Consider the following 13,508-nt stretch of genomic DNA (forward strand, 5'->3'; position numbering starts at 1 on the left):
CCTGATTCTGGTAAAACCCACATCGATACAATATCACAGGAAGTTTTAGACATAAAGTATGTTTGGTTTTGGAGTTATGTTTATATAACTTTCATATTTAGTATGACAGTTATACCATCATATTGAGTAATAAAACACTAATTTGTATCTTTACAAACCTTACAAAATATTGTTTTCCAGTAAAATTCACAAATATACATTTCTCTAGGCATTATTAGTCATTTTGCATTTGTGTTTTAAAGTTAAAGTTAAAGTTAAAGTTAAAGTCCCAATGATTGTCACACACACACTAGGTGTGGTGAAATGTGTCCTCTGCATTTGACCCATCCCCTTGATCACCCCCTGGGAGGTGAGGGGAGCAGCGGTGCTGCGCCCGGGAATCATTTTTGGTGATTTAACCCCCAATTCCAACCCTTGATGCTGAGTGCCAAACAGGGACGTAATGGGTCCCATTTTTTCTAGTCTTTGGTATGACTCGGCCGGGGTTTGAACTCACAACCTACCGATCTCAGGGCGGACACTCTAACCACTAGATAGGAGTTATGTTTAAATAACTGTCATATTGAGGGTGACAGTTATACTGTCACTATGAGTAAAACCTAATTTTTTGATTTGTAAACCTTACCAAATACCTGATTCTGATAAAACTTACATATAATAAATATTACAGACATTTTTAAACGGATTGCATGTTTGGTTTTGGAGTTATGTTTATAAAACTTTCATATATAGTATGACAGCTATACTGTAAAATTAAGTTAAAAAAATAACTTGTGTCTTTACAAACCTTACAAAATATTTGTTCCTGTAAAATTCACAAAGATACATTCCTCCAGGCATTATTAGCCATTTTGTCAGATTGATTGTGACAGTATACTCTCATTATGAGAAAAACTAATATTTTGTATTTGTAAACCTTACAAAAACAACTGATTCTAGTAAAAATCACGTAGATACAAAGTTATAGGAATTTTTAGACATAATGCATGTTTGGTTTTGGAGTTATGTTTAAATAATTTTCATATTGAATGTGGCAGTATACTGTCATTATGAGTAAAACCTAATGTTTGTATTTGTCAACCTTACCAAAATACCTGATTCTGGTAAAACTCAAAAAGATACAATATTACAGGCATTTTTAGACAAAATGCATTTTGGTTTTGGAGTTATGTTTATATAACTTTCATATTTAGTATGCCAGTTATACCATTATATTAAATTTAAAAAAATAACTTGTGTCTTTATAAACCTTACAAATTATTTGTTTCCAGTAAAACTCACCATGATACATTTCTCCAGGCATTATTAGCCATTTATCATGTTTGGTTTAGGAGTCATGTTAGCTGTCATATCAAATGTTGCAGTTATACTGTCACTATGAGTAAAACCCAAGTTTTGTATTTGTAAACCTTACCAAAATACCTGATTCTGGCAAAACTCTCATAGATTCAATATTACAGGCAGTTCAAGACAGACTGCAAGTTTGGTTTAGGAGTTTGGTTTTGGAAGTATGTTTATCTAACTTTCATATTTAGCATGACAGTTATACCATCATATTGAGTAAAAAAAACAACTAACTTTTGTCTTTACAAACCTTACAAAATATTTTTTTTCTAGTAAAACTCACAAAGATTCATTTATCCAGGCATTATTAGCCATTTAGCATATTTGGTTTAGGAGTTATGTTTAAATATCTGTTATTTTGAATATGGCAGTTATACTGTCATTATGAGTAAAACCCAATTTTTGTATTTGTAAACCTCACCAAAATAACTAATTCTGGTAAAACTCACATATATTCAATATTACAGGCATTTTTAGACGGATTGCAAGTTTGGTTTTGGTGTTATATTTATTCAACTTTCATATTTAGTATGACAGTTATACTGTCATATTGAGTAAAAAAAAAGCTAACTTGTGTCTTTACAAACCTTAGAAACTATTTTTTTCCTGTAAAACTTACAAAGATACATTTCTCCAGGCATTATTTGACATTTTGCTTGCATGGTTTAGGAGTTATGTTTAAATAACAGTCAGATTGAATGTGACAGTATACTGTCATAGTAGTTTTTTACTCAATATGCCAGTAATGTTCTTAAAATCCTGCGATAATGCGAAAAAATCAATAAAATTGTTTTTCAACATAATTCCTACACCAAACATGCAACATGCCTAATAATGCCTGCTATATTCAATTTGACAGTTATTTAAACATAACTTCCTAACCACACATGCAAATAGGCTAATAAAGCCTAAAACAATGCATCCTTGTGAGTTTTACTCTAAACATATGCTATTTTAAGGCTTGCAAACACAAAAAGTAGTGTTTTACTCATTTTGACAGTAATGTTCTTAAAATCCTGAGATAATGCGAAATAAGCAATAAAAATGTTTTTCAACATAATTCCTACACCAAACATGCAACATGTCTAATAATGCCTGAAGACATGTATCGTTTAGTTTTACTAGAAAAAATATATTTTGTAAGTTTTGCAAAGAGTCAAATAAGTTTTTTAAATTCAATATGACAGTATAACTGTCATACCAAATATGAAAGTTATATAAACATAACTCCAAAACTGAAAATGCATTATGTCTAAAAATGCCTAAAATATTGTATCTATGTGAGTTTTACAAGAATCAGTTATTTTGGTAAGGTGTACAATTACATAAATTAGGGGTTTACTCATAATGATAGTTAACTGCTACATTAAATTTGACTGTTATTTAAACAAAACTCCCTAACCACACATGCAAAATAGGTTAATAAAGCCTAAAACAATGCATCCTTGTGAGTTTTACTCGAAACATATGCTATTTTAAGGCTTGAAAACACAACAAGTAGTGTTATACTCATTTTGACAGTAATGTTCTTAAAATCCTGAGATAATGCGAAATAAGCAATAATAATGTTTTTCAACATTATTCCTACACCAAACATGCAACATGTCTAATAATGCCTGAAGACATGTATCTTTGTTAGTTTTACTAGAAAAATTATCTTTTGTAAGTTTTGCAAAAAGGCAAATACGTTTTTTTAATTCAATATGACAGTATAACTGTCATACCAATTATGAAAGTTATATAAACATAACTCCAAAACTGAACATGCATTATGTCTAAAAATACCTGTAATATTGTATCTATGTGAGTTTCACCAGAATCAGGTAATTTGGTAAGGTTTACAAACACAGAAATATTTTCATAATGACAGTATAACTGCTTCATTCAATTTGACTGTTATTTAAACATAACTTCCTAATCACACATTCAAATAAGTTAATAAAGCTTAAAACAATGCATCCTTGTGAGTTTTACTCGAAACATTTGCTATTTTAAGGCTTGCAAACACAAAAAGTAGTTTTTACTCATTATGACAGTAATGTTCTTAAAATCCTGAGATAATGCAAAATAAGCAATAAAAATGTTTTTCAACATAATTCCTACACCAAACAAGCAACATGTCTAATAATGCCTGGATACATGTATCTTTTTTAGTTATACTAGAAAAATTATCTTTTGTAAGTTTTACAAAGACTCAAGTTAGTTTTTTTAATACAATATGACACTATAACTGTCATACCAAATATGAAAGTTATATAAACATAACTCCAAAACGAAACATGCATTATGTCTAAAAATGCCTAAAATATTGTATCTATGTGAGTTTTGCAAGAATCAGTTAATTTGGTAAGGTGTACAATTACATAAATTAGGGGTATACTCATAATGACAGATAACTGCTACATTCAATTTGACAGTTATTTAAACATAACTTCTAACCACACATGCAAAATAGGCTAATAAAGTGTAAAACAATGCATCCATGTGAGTTTTACTCGAAACATATGCTATTTTAAAGTTTGCAAACACAAAAAGTAGTTTTTTACTCATATGACAGTAATGTTCTGAAAATCCTGAGATAAAGCGAAATAAGCAATAAAAATGTTTTTCAACATATTTCCTACCCCAAACATGCAACATGTCTAATAATGCGTGAAGACATGTATCTTTGTTAGTTTTACTTGAAAAATTATCTTTTGTAAGTTTTTCAAAGAGGCAAGTTAGTTTTTTTAATGCAATATGACAGTATAACTGTCATACCAAATATGAAATATATATAAACATAACTCCAAAATTGAACATTCATTATGTCTAAAAATGCCTAAAATATTGTATCTATGTGAGTTTCACTAGAATCAGGTAATTTGGTAAGGTTTACAAATACACATTTTTTTTTTCATAATGCAAAAAAAATTACTAGAAAAATTATCTTCTGTAAGGTTTGCCATGACGCAAGTTAGTTTTTTTAATTCAATATGAAAGTATAAATGTCATACCAAATATAAAAGTTATATAAACATAACTCCAAAACTGAACATGCATTATGTCTAAAAATGACTAAAATATTACATCTATGATAGTGTTAAAAGAATCAGTTAATTTGGTAAGGTGTACAATTACATAAATTAGGGGTTTACTAATAATGACAGATAACTGCTAAATTCAATTTGACAGTTATTTAAAAATAACTTCCTAACCACACATGCAAAATAGCCTAATACAGCCTAAAACAATGCATCCTTGTGAGTTTTACTCGAAACATATGCTATTTTAAGGCTTGCAAACACAAAAAGTAATTATGCCTGGAGAAATGTATCTTTGTGAGTTTTACTGGGAAAACATTTTTTTGTAAGGTTTATAAAGACAAAAGTGAGTTTTTTTTTTAACTCAATATGATGGTATAACTGTCAAACTAAATATAAAAGTAATATAAACATAATTCCAAAACCAAACTCCTAAACCAAACTTGCAATCCGTCTTAAACTGCCTGTAATATTGAATCTATATGAGTGTCACATTCAATCTGACAGCTATTTAAACATAACTCCTAAACCACACATGCAAAATGACTAATAATGCCGAGAAAAATGTAGCTCTGTGAAATTTAATGGAAAAAAATATTTTGTAAGGTTTTTAAAATTACAAGTTTGTTATTTTTACTCAATTTCACAGTATAACTGTCATACTAAATATGAAAGTTATATACACATAACTCTAAAACCAAACTTGCAATGCCTGTAATATTGAATCTATGTGAGTTTTACCAAAATCAGGTATATTGGTATGTTTTACAAATACAAAAATTAGGTTTTCCTCATAATGACAGTATATCTGCCACACTCAATATGACAGTTTTTTAAACATAACTCATAAAAAACAAATGCAAAATGACTAATAATGCCTGGAAAAATGTATCTTTGTGAATTTTAATGAAAAAAAAATATTTTGTAAGGTTTGTAAAGACACAAATTAGTTTTTTTTTACTTAATACAACTGTCATACTATATATGAAAGTTATATAAATATAACTCCAAAACCAAACATGTTTTATGTCTAAAAATTCCTGTAATATTGTATCTATGTGAGTTTTACCAGAATCAGGTATTTTGGTGAGGTTTACAAATACAAAAAATAGGTTTTACTCATAATGACAATATAACTGCCACATTTAACATGTCAGGTATTTAAACATAATTCCTAAACCGGTAAGGTTTACAAATACAAAAAATAGGTTTTACTCATAATGACAATATAACTGCCACATTTAACATGACAGGTATTTAAACATAATTCCTAAACCAAACATGATAAATGCCTAATAATGCCTGGAGAAATGTATCTTTGTGAGTTTTACTGGAAAAAACGAATTTGTAAGGTTTATAAAGATACAAGTTAAATTTTTTACTCAATATGATGATATAACTGTCATACAAAATATGAAAGATAAATTATCATAACTCCAAAACTAATGAATCTATGTTCGTTTTACTAGAATCAGGTATTTTGGTAAGGTTTACAAAAACAAAAAATAGGTTTTACTCATAATGACAGTATAACTGCCACATTCAATATGACAGTTATGTAAACATAACTCCCAAACCACACATGCAAAATGGTTAATAATGCCTGGAGAAATGTATCTTTTTATGTTTTACAGGGAAAAAAAACAATTTTGTAAGGTTTGTAAAGACTGCGATGAGATGGCGACTTGTCCAGGGTGTACGCCGCCTTCCGCCCGATTGTAGCTTAGATAGGCTCCAGCGCCCCCCGCGACCCCAAAGGGAATAAGCTGTAGAAAATGGATGGATGAATGGGTTTGTAAAGACACAAGTTATTTTTTTCTTACTCAATATGACAGTAAAACTGTCATACTAAATGTAAAAAAAATAAATAAACATAACTCCAAAACCAAACATGCATTATGTCTAAAAATGCCTGTAATATTGTATTCATGTGAGTTTAACTAGAATCAGTTGTTTTTGTAAGGTTTGCAAATACAAAATATTGGTTTAACTCACTATGACAGTATACTGTCACATTCAATCTGACAGTTATTTAAACATAATTCCTAAACCAAACATGTTTTATGTCTAAAAATTCCTGTAATATTGTATCTATATGAGTTTTACCAGAATCAGGTATTTTGGTAAGGTTTACAAATAAAAAAAATGTATTTATTTACTCATAATGACAATATAACTGCCACACTCAACATGACAGTTATTTAAACATAATTCCTAAACCAAACATGATACATGGCTAATAATGCCTGGAAAAAATGTATCTTTGTGATGTTTACTTGGAACAAATATTTTGTAAGGTTTGTAAAGACAAAAGTTAGGTTTTTTTTACTCAATATGATGGTATAACTGTCATACTAAATATGAAAGTTATATAAACATAATTCCAAAACCAAACTCCTAAACCAAACTTGCAATATGTCTTAAACTGCCTGTAATATTTAATCTATGTGAGTTTTACCAGAATCAGGTATTTTGGTAAGGTTTACAAATACAAAACTTGGGTTTTACTCATAATGACAGTATAACTGCAACATTTGATATGACAGTTATTTAAACATAACTCCTAAACCAAACATGATAAATGGCTGGCTAATAATGCCTGGAGAAATGTATCAGTGTGAGTTTTACTGGAAACAAATAATTTGTAAGGTTTATAAAGACACAAGTTAGTTTTTTTATTGAATATGATGGTATAACTGTCATACTAAATATGAAAGTTATATAAATATAACTCCAAAACCAAACATACATTATGTCTAAAAATGCCTTTAATATTGTATCTATGTGAGTTTTACCAGAATCAGGTATTTTAGTACGGTTTACAATTACAAAAAATAGGTTTTTATTTATAATGACACACGATACAATAACTACCCCACTCAATATGACAGTTATTTAAACATAACTCCTAAACCAAACATGATAAATGGCTAATTATGCCTGGAGAAATGTACCTTTGTGAGTTGTGGGGGAAAAAAAAATGTAACGTTTATAAAGACACAAGTTTTTTGTTTTTTTTACTCAATATGATGGTATAACTGTCATACTAAATATGAAAGTTGTATAAACATAACTCCAAAACCAAACATGCATTATGTCTAAAAATGCCTGCAATATTGTATCTATGTGATTTTTACCAGAATCAGGTATTTTTGGTAAGGTTTACAAATACAAAAAAATAGGTTTTACTCATAATGACAGTATACTGTCACATTCAACCTGACAGTTATTTAAACATAACTCCTAAACCACAAATACAAAATGGCTAATAATGCCTGGAGAAATGTATCTTTGTGAGTTTTCCTGGAAAAAAAAATTTTTTTTATAAGGTTTGTAAAGACACAAGTTAGGTTTTTTTACTTAATATGACAGTATAACTGTCATACTAAATATGAAAGTTAAATAAACATAACTCCAAAACCAAACTTGCAATACGTCTAAAAATGCCTGTAATATTGAATCTATGTGAGTTTTATCAGAATCAGGTATTTAGGTAAGGTTTACAAATACAAAAATTGGGTTTTACTCATAATGACAGTATAACTGCCATATTCAAAATAACAGTTATTTAAACACAACTCCTAAACCAAACATGCTAAATGGCTAATAATGCCTGGAGAAATGTATCTTTGTGAATTTTACTAGAAAAAACTATTTTGTAAGGTTTGTAAAGACAAAAGTTTTTTTTTTTTACTGAATATGATGGTATAACTGGGCTTCACGGTGGAAGAGGGGTTAGTGCATCTGCGAAGGTCCTGAGTAGTCTTGGGTTCAGTCCCGGGCTCGGGATCTTTCTGTGTGGAGTTTGCATGTCCTCCCCGGGACTGCATGGGTTCCTTCCGGGTACTCCGGCTTCCTCCCACCTCCAAAGACATGCACCTGGGGATAAGTTGATTGGCAACACTAAATTGGCCCTAGTGTGTGGATGTGAGTGTGAATGTTGTCTGTCTATCTGTGTTGGCCCTGCGATGAGGTGGCGACTTGTCCAGGGTGTACCCCGCCTTCCGCCCGATTGTAGCTGAGATAGTCTCCAGCGCCCCCCGCGACCCCAAAGGGAATAACGGTAGAAAATGGATGGATGGATGGATGATGGTATAACTGTCAAATTAAATATAAAATTAATATAAACATAATTCCAAAAACAAACTCCTAAACCAAACTTGCAATCCGTCTTAAACTGCCTGTAATATTGAATCTATATGAGTTTTACCAGAATCAGGTATTTTGGTAAAGACACGAGTTAGTTTTTTTTTTTACACAATTTAACAGTATAGCTGTCATACTATATATGAAAGTTATATAAACACAACTCCAAAACCAAATATGCAATCCGTCTAAAAATGCCTGTAATATTGAATACATGTGAGTTTTATCAGAATCAGGTATTTTGGTAAGGTTTACAAAAACTAAAATTAGGTTTTACTCATAGTGACAGTATAACTGCCACACTCAATATGACAGTTAATTAAACATAACTCCTAAAACACAAATGCAAAATGACTAATAATGCCTAGAGAAAGGTATATTTGTGAATTTTACTGGAAAACAAAATTTTGTAAGGTTTGTAAAGATACAAATTATTTTTTGTTTTCTACTCAATATGATGGTATAACTTTCATACTAAATATGAAAGTTATATAAACATAACTCCAAAACCAAACATGCTTTATGTCTAAAAATCCCTGCAATATTGTATCGATGTGGGTTTTACCAGGATCGGGTATTTTGGTAAAATTTACAAATACAAAAAATAGGTTTTACTCATAATGACAGTATAACTGCCACACTCAATATGACAGTTGTTTAAACATAACTCCTAAACCAAACATGATAAAAGGCTAATTATGCCTGGAGAAATGTATCTTTGTGAGTTTTACTGGGAACATTTTGTAGGTTTATAAAGACACAAGTTATTTTTTTTTTTTTTACTCAATAGGATGGTATGACTGTCATACTAAATATAAAAGTTGTATAAACATAACTCCAAAACCAAACATGCATGATGTCTAAAAATGCCTGCAATATTGTATCTATGTGAGTTTTACCAGAATCAGGTATTTTGGTAAGGTTTACAAATACAAACATTGGGTTTTACTCATAATGAAAGTATAACTGCCATATTCAAAATAACAGTTATTTAAACATAACTCCTAAACCAAACATGCTAAATAGCTATAAATGCCTGGAGAAATGTATCTTTGTGAGTTTTACTAGAAAAAAATATTTGTAAGGTTTGTAAAGACAAAAGTTATTTTTTTTTACTCAATATGATGGTTTAACTGTCAAACTAAATATAAAAGTAATATAAATATAATTCCAAAACCAAACTCCTAAACCAAACTTGCAATCCGTCTTAAACTGCCTGTAATATTGAATCTATATGAGTTTTACCAGAATCAGGTATTTTGGTAAGGTTTACAAATACAAAACTTGGGTTTTACTCATAATGACAGTATAACTGCATTATTTGATATGACAGTTATTTAAACATAACTCCTAAACCAAACATGATAAATGGCTAATAATGCCTGGAAAAATGTATATGAACATAACTCCAAAACCAAACATGCATTATGTCTAAAAATGCCTGTAATATTGTATCTATGTGAGTTTTACCAGAATCAGGTATTTTGGTAAGGTTTATAAATACAAAATTTAGGTTTTACTCATAATGACTGTATAACTGCCATATTCAAAATAACAGTTATTTAAACATAACTCCTAATCCAAACATGATAAATGGCTAATAATGCCTGGAGACATGTATCATGGTGAGTTTTACTGGAAACAAATAATTTGTAAGGTTTATAAAGACACAAGTTAGTTTTTTTATTTAATATGATGGTATAACTCATACTAAATATGAAAGTTATATAAACATAACTCCAAAACCAAACATGCATTATGTCTAAAAATGCCTGTAATATTGTATCTATGTGAGTTTTACCAGAATCAGGTATTTTGGTTAAGGTTGACCAATACAAAAATTAGGTTTTACTCATAATGACAGTATAACTGCCACATTGACTGCCACCAAACATGCATTATGTCTAAAGATGCTTATAATTTTGTATCCATGTGAGTTTTACTAGAATCAGTTGTTTTTGTAAGGTTTACAAATACAAAATATTAGTTTTACTCATAATGACAGTATACTGTCACAATTAATCTGACAAAATGGCTAATAATGCCTAGAGGAATGTATCTTTGTGAGTTTTACTGGAAAAAATATTTTGTAAGGTTTGTAAAGACACAAGTTAGTTGTTTTTTTACACAATTTAACAGTATAGCTGTCATACTATATATGAAAGTTATATAAACATAATTCCAAAACCAAATATGCAATCCGTCTAAAAATGCCTGTAATATTGAATATATGTGAGTTTTATCAGAATCGGGTATTTTGGTAAGGTTTACGAATACAAAAATTAGGTCTTACTTATAATGACAGTAATCTCACAAAGATACATTTCTCCAGGCATTATAGCCATTTCGCATGTGTGGTTTGGTAGTTATGTTTAAATAACTGTCAAATTGAATGTGACAGTATACTATCATGGTGAGTAAAACCAATATTTTGTAGTTGCAAACCTTACTACAACAATTGATTTTAGTAAAACTCGCATGGATACAAAATTACAGGCATTTTTAAACATAATGCATGTTTGGTTTTGGAGTTATGTTTATATATTTTTTACATTTAGTATTCCAGTTATACTGTCATATTGAGTAAAAAAAACGAACTTGTGTCTTTATAAACCTTAAAAAAAAAATGTTTCCAGTAAAACTCACAAAGATACATTTCTCCAGGCATTATAGCCTATTAACCATGTTTGGTTTAGAGTTATCAATCAATCAATCAATGTTTATTTATATAGCCCTAAATCACAAGTGTCTCAAAGGGCTGCACAAGCCACAACGACATCCTCGGTACAGCCCACATAAGGGCAAGGAAAAACTCACCCCAGTGGGACGTCGATGTGAATGACTATGAGAAACCTTGGAGAGGACCGCATATGTGGGTAACCCCCCCCTCTAGGGAGACCGAATGCAATGGATGTCGAGTGGGTCTAACATAATATTGTGAGAGTCCAGTCCATAGTGGATCCAGCATAACAGTAAGAGTCCAGTCCACAGTGGGGTCAGCAGGAAACCATCCCGAGCGGAGACGGGTCAGCAGCGCAGAGATGTTCCCAACCGATATACAGGCGAGCGGTCCACCCCGGGTCCCGACCCCGGACAGCCAGCACCCCATCCATGGCCACCGGATCTGTGTGTCTCCCCTTCCACAAGGGATAGGGGGGAGCAGAGGAGAAAAGAAAAGAAACGGCAGATCAACTGGTCTAAAAAAAGGGGGGCTATTCAAAGGCTAGAGTATACAAATGAGTTTTGAGATGGGACTTAAATGTTTCTACTGAGGTAGCATCTCTAACTGTTACCGGGAGGGCATTCCATAGTGCTGGAGCCCGAATAGAAAACGCTCTACAGCCCGCAGACTTTTTTGGGGCTCTGGGAATCACTAATAAGCCGGAGTTCTTTGAACGCAGATTTCTTGCCGGGACATATGGTACAATACAATCGGCAAGATAGGCTGGAGCTAGACCGTGTAGTATTTTATACGTAAGTAGTAAAACCTTAAAGTCGCATCTTAAGTGCACAGGAAGCCAGTGCAGGTGAGCCAGTATAGGCGTAATATGATCAAACTTTCTTGTTCTTGTCAAAAGTCTAGCAGCCGCATTTTGTACCAACTGTAATCTTTTAATGCTAGACATAGGGAGACCCGAAAATAATACGTTACAGTAATCGAGACGAGACGTAACGAACGCATGAATAATGATCTCAGCGTCGCTAGTGGACAAAATGGAACGAATTTTAGCGATATTACAGAGATGAAAGAAGGCCGTTTTAGTAACACTCTTAATGTGTGACTCAAAGGAGAGAGTTGGGTCGAAGATAATACCCAGATTCTTTACTGAGTCGCTTTGTGTAATTGTTTGGTTGTCAAATGTTAAGGTGGTATTATCAAATAAATGTCGGTGTTTAGCAGGACCGATAATCAGCATTTCCGTTTTCTTAGTGTTGAGTTGCAAGAAGTTAGCGGACATCCATTGTTTAATTTCATTAAGACACGCCTCCAGCTGACTACAATCCGGCGTGTTGGTCAGCTTTAGGGGCATGTAGAGTTGGGTGTCATCAGCATAGCAATGAAAGCTAACACCGTATTTGCGTATGATGTCGCCTAGCGGTAACATGTAAATACTAAAGAGTGCAGGGCCAAGAACCGAATCTTGGGGGACTCCGCACGTTACCTTAACATAGTCCGAGGTCACATTGTTATGGGAGACGCACTGCATCCTGTCAGTAAGATAAGAGTTAAACCACGACAAGGCTAAGTCTGACATACCAATACGTGTTTTGATACGCTCTAATAAAATGTTATGATCGACGGTATCGAAAGCAGCGATAAGATCAGGAAGCAGCAACATAGATGACGCATCAGAATCCATCGTTAGCAGTAGATCATTAGTCATTTTTGCGAGGGCTGTCTCCGTAGAGTGATTTGCCCTGAAACCGGATTGAAAAGGTTCACAGAGATTGTTAGACATTAAGTGTTCATTTAGCTGCTGTGCGACAATTTTTTCGAGGATTTTCGAGATAAACGGAAGGTGGGACACCGGCCGGTAGTTTACCATGAGGTCAGGATCGAGGTTAGGTCTTTTGAGCAAAGGATGAATAACCGCTTTTTTGAATGCTAGTGGAACAGTGCCAGAGGAAAGTGATAAGTTTATAATATTTAGCACTGATGGACCTAATAATACAAATAGCTCCTTAATAAGTTTCCCAGGAAATGGGTCAAGTAGACATGTTTGTTTTGTCCCATTGACACATCTTAACAATTCCTCTAGTGTTATTTCATCAAAGAGAGAGAAACTAATTTGGAGGGCGGTATCCTTCGTAGATACAGTCGTATCTGTGTTAATAGAACCCAGTTATAGCTGCGATGCATTGTCTTTAATCTCCTTTCTAATGAGTTCAATTTTCTTATTAAAGAAATTCATAAAATCATCTGCTGAGTGGGTGGAGCTATGTTTAAATAACTGTCATATTGAGTGTGGCAGATATACTGTCATTATGAGTAAA

Source organism: Nerophis lumbriciformis, linkage group LG23, assembly GCF_033978685.3.
Source record: "Nerophis lumbriciformis linkage group LG23, RoL_Nlum_v2.1, whole genome shotgun sequence".
NCBI classification, from domain to species: domain Eukaryota; kingdom Metazoa; phylum Chordata; class Actinopteri; order Syngnathiformes; family Syngnathidae; genus Nerophis; species Nerophis lumbriciformis.